General features: G+C 41.0%; 1 protein-coding gene across 1 annotated transcript in view; it reads right to left on the minus strand.

The window, feature by feature from the left end:
* The window catches only part of LOC140947676 (tolloid-like protein 2), a 21,351-nt gene that overhangs the window by 15,889 nt on the left and 462 nt on the right, over window positions 1-5,000 (minus strand). The gene's annotated exons all lie outside the window — the stretch shown is intronic.

A 5,000-nucleotide genomic window follows, 5' to 3' on the forward strand; every position in this document is an offset into this window, starting at 1 on the left:
TAAGAGAGAATAATCAGAGAAATTTAATTCGTTTGTTTTCAGAGGATTTGTTTTGGCACCGGGCGTCTGGTTGTCATGCGGACTCTCTATATATTAATGTACCACTCACGCGAATCGTTGTAAAACATGGACATTTATTGCTATTTGTGGAGAGAAGAGTGCTGCTGCGGAAAAAAAAAAAACGCTGTCGATGATTTCTTTTTTGTTTGCCTGCTACTGCAAATTCAATATTTAATCTTACGTAAACAAGTGAATCAGGGATTTCATTAAGAATTGCAGTAGCAGGAGAATAGTACGTCAGGGCAACCAACGAGAATATAGTTCGAAACCACTTAAACATTAAAAACATTGTTAAACGTATTTTAGTATAATTTAAACGGTAGATATAGGCATATGTTTATCCCCTAAAAGTTTTTCGTCTGTTCGGATTTCCTAGCTGAACTTGTCTAGTGATCCGAAAATTATAGGGATCAAAACTTACGACTTTTCGAAACATTCAGCCAGAAAAAAGGCTCCCGAAAATTCTAGGTGATCTTTTTAGGATAAAAATCCGTTAAAAATGGGCAATTATACCATAAAATCATAGGAGAGGCAGGCAAGCAAGTCAGGCAAGTCAAGCAAGAAATTTAACAACAAATGTTCCGAAAATTCTAGATCTCAAAACGTCTTCCGCACAGATGTTTTCCGAAAATTGTCGTTGGGTGTCCCTGAGTACGTGTGAAGTAACAGGAGAATATTTTAAAAGAGCGGAGCCCTTTCCCAGAAAGAGCTTGAAAATGACTGAGCGGAGCCAGAAAATTTTGCGTTGTAAACCCTGCTGAGATGGCTTTTCCTACTGTCTGCTAGCAAATTTTATTTGAATCTAGTAGCTGCCTCGGGGAACAAAAAACATTGCATACCTCTACATGGTTTCAAAACATTTTTTCTTCGAATTAACCGGCATATTGTTAAATTATGATCGACTTCTAACCCTGTTACACACTCCTAGAGTTGTGACATACCAAAGAGTGAAAATAATTCAATATTTTAAAGACATTTTCAATAGTGAAAGCACGAGACGTGAGAAACTCTTCCGGCCTCTCTCGGCGACACGTGCTACACAAAAACAAATTCGCTATGAGCGCAAAACTTAACGTGTTCGGTTTAATAGACGATTTGTCGAATATCGATGAATATCTCTTCTTCGTCTCCTCTACAGTTACAATTTATAATGCGCCGTTTTAGAAGTCATCGTTAAAATAGAATGTCTCAAAATTTGCATTTGCTTCATAGTAATTTGATACTCTGTCATTGATATGCTTAATGAACCGCCCCTGATAATTAAGTGAATGATCGCTACTTTAAAATAAGTGTATTTTAATGAAAGTGAATTGAAAGAAATGTGCACAGTTATGCTAAAGAGCAGACGTCCTTTGGTTAATCATTTTCCATTTGATCGGTAGGATCGTGAAAATGAATTTAAACAAGGTTGCTAACGCGACAGATTACATCTGAAAAGTTCCTTGTAATTTCTTATTTGAGCACATAGCTAAGGTACCTGCAACTTGTATGGTTGAAATACATGCAGTTAAGGCCATCACGTTAGTCGCGGTACTTTTTACTTGCTCCTTCTGTTCAGTCAAACTACACTGATAGCTCAAGCTTGTTGACAATGTAACACACCCAACAAGGTCTACCAGAGGCAGAAGCAGGCGGTGTGCGTCGCGAGATTCGACCAATCAGAATGCGTCATTTGCAGAGTGATTTTCGCGCTTGGAAAGAGCTCTTTTCAGAGGTATTTGTGGTGAACTTTTCGCTTTATTCCAAGCTTGTGTAGGTAATTTCGACACTATACCGCCATGGAAAGTTGTTGGAACATTAACACTATATTTTGACAGCAGTTGCGTTAGTTTTAAATATTTTGCTTTCTTGAGCGTTTGTGACAAGTTAGAATTGCTCGGTCATGTGCAAGCCGCCATGATGATTTGAGTGTTATTTTCGCCGTTCTTCTTGGATTCATTCCTGGTTACTAGTAGCGGTTTTATCGGATTATTTCGGTTTTCGACTTGTTACTTCAACCTTTCTTCTTTGTAAATTTTGTGGTCTGCCAGGGTCTAGCCCTGTTAGTTTCCCCGTTATAAGGTGTTGAAATTCTCTTGGAATGTAGCCTGCGTAGCAAGCGTTTCTGTGCGGTTTAGGAGCAAAGAATGATGAGCAAGAGTCAAAGACCGCGCGAAAAATGGCGCAAGTAAAAGAGCGGGGAGGGGGTGGGGAAGAAAGGAAGGAAATGCTTGCAGACAAACCCCGGGATTTTGAAAACCGCCCACTTGGCCTGTCATGCCTGAGTTCACGCACTGACATTTGATGCAGGATAAAGCTCATCTAGACAGAATGGCTTACCGTTCTCGCCACGGCACAGACAACTAGAGTGCTCTTGTAAAAGCATCTAAGAACAAAGCTAACCCGGCAACTGATGAAGTTAGTGTCAGGAGAACCAATCAGCAATTTTGACTGAGTCACAATGCAGTTCTCCATAGTTGATGTAGCTTCGGTTTTTTTATCTGTAAATCACTATCCGAGAGAATTTAACATCCTGCAAAAAAAAAAAAAAGAAACACTAACGAGCTGGGCCGAGCATGACAAAACATCGCATTCCCCCGGAGGGGGAGGGGGGGCGGGGTACTCCCATACATTACCTATACGGGTATGTGCCGCCCAACGGGGTCGTGATTTTGAAGCTCCTGATTTAGAACGGGGTATCCATTTCAGAGGCGCTTTCCAGAACGGGTATAATATTTCGAACGCACGAAAGCTCCAGTTTTGTAAGCAGCCATTTGAAATTATTCAAGGACAGATTGCTTTTAAAAATACGGTTCAATGCGTTTACAAGCAAACTGTTGTACTCTTGTTGCACCCTGTGCTTTAGCGTGCAGGACGGGCGTATTTTGGCGCGAGCCGCGAGCGCTGACTCCGCCATCTTGGATAAATAGGCGCGCGGAAGTCTGGAACGAGTCCATAATGTACCCGAGGGAGATGGAGACGGGCTCAAAAGAAAGGAACGGGGGAGGAGAAGGAAATCGTTAACTTACGAGCGTGGTTCTGTGCGTGGTGAGAGATTTTGCGTCATTAGTTAACCGCATTGTATCCACGGCCACATGGACAGCAAACGTACTCCGGATGATTTGTTTCACACTATCGAATTCAAAGCTGCATGTATGTGGATCACGGCTTTATCTTCTGCTTAAAATTGTTGCTGATTATGAAGAAGCATATATTTGATGTATAAGTCGAACAAATAAAGAAATATGTTTTTTAAAAAACAGGGCTATTTCAATTTACAAACTTTCTAGAACGGCGTATAAAAAATTGGCCCATTTCTAGAACGGGGTATTAGTTTTAGGGCGAATTCTAGAACCGGGTATAAAAAATTGGCCCATTTTTAGAACGAGGTATCAGTTTTAGGGGAATTTTTTTTTTAGGATGGGGTGCCAATTTGGAGTCCCGGGTGGCACATACCCACCCAAAAAATACCCAAGTGTCCTCCTGGGCGCATTCCCTGACAAAAGAAAATCGCTTTTAGATATTCAGATCCAGGAGACACTTTGGAGAATAAATTAAACGACCTGAAACCCTTATATAGTCGTAAGAAGAGCTTTGCGTTTCAAAAGAAGTTAAAGAAAATGCTCTTGCCTTAGTAGAGGGTAAATCTTGCCGACCAGAATAAACAACAACCACAGGAAATTAAGATGCGCATCACGTACCGTACATGACCTCTCAGTATGAAACAAACCTTTGATCGACACATGTCAATATTGTTCGACTAGCCGAGCAAATCAGGCGCTGCGGTCGCTGGCGAACGCAGGTTTTCAAAATCGAGGGGTTAGTCTGCAAGCGTTTCCTTCCTTCCCCTCCCCCTCCCCCTCTTTCACTTTGTGGTTTTCGTTTCATTTCTCGCGAGGTCAAAACCGAAAATCCCTTTCCACGGTCTTTTTTTGCTCCGAAACCAAACGGAAACGCTTGCTACGCAAACCACTTGGAATGAAGAGATTGTCTCAGCCAAGTAGCACAAGTCCCGGGAAACGGGCCGAGAAACTTGCCGAAGCGAAAGCCGACGTGAAGCGAGTAACACAAAATCCAGGATCGACGTTTTAAAAAAGCGTTAGAAAAAAAAATAAAAATATTTATGATAATAGCTGAAATCCCAAAGGCTTAGATTGTTCTTTCTTATGTTTTTTTCTAACAATAGATGTATGCGGTTATACGGAAATCTTGCCCAAAATCGATACACTGCGCTCAATTCAATAAACGTACAGACAAGATTGTGGTTTATTTCTGCGGCCGTAGCTTCGGTGAAATTTCCATTGTGCTGTAGCTGTTCGGGCGCTACTTTTGGTCTGTTTTTCCCCTGCCTATAGAAGATTTATTTGCTTATAAGGATCACAAACCGTCAATGTTTGCAAAATAATATAAAATTGTCGATGAAAATAAAATTTTTATGAGAGACCATGAAAGATTTCTCACCTTGCTCTTTCTTCGCGTTCCCCCTCCTTGCCCGGTTAATAAAGTCCATCAAACGTTACTATTAAATGGACGAATTTTTTATTTAAGCAAATCCAGGTATGAGCCACAGATCTCTTTCACTCTTCTGAGATAGAAATATACATATAAGCACAGCACTAAACAGTTCTGACATAAAATCTTCAGAGAAGCAGAAAATCGCCGCCTAAAATCGGCTAAAATCGGACCTTCGATCGTCTCCGAATCGCGATAAACTTATTGAAATTATCTTATGAAGCCAATAGCAAGCATATAAGGCCAGTATGAGATCTTGAAAATTCTCCAAATCGCCCTCCTCCGTAATGTTTTTCAGAAAAGGAAGCAGTGTTTTGATCCCGGGTTTTGATTCATCTCTCTCACGAGATGCGAACTCAGAGTGAGAAACTTTTTCTGCCTCAGTCGGCGACACGTGCTTGCGCTAGACGGAACACATTAAAACAAATTCGCTATGAGCGCAAGATTTT

This window comes from Porites lutea, chromosome 9 (genome assembly GCF_958299795.1).
Source record: "Porites lutea chromosome 9, jaPorLute2.1, whole genome shotgun sequence".
Classification (NCBI taxonomy): domain Eukaryota; kingdom Metazoa; phylum Cnidaria; class Anthozoa; order Scleractinia; family Poritidae; genus Porites; species Porites lutea.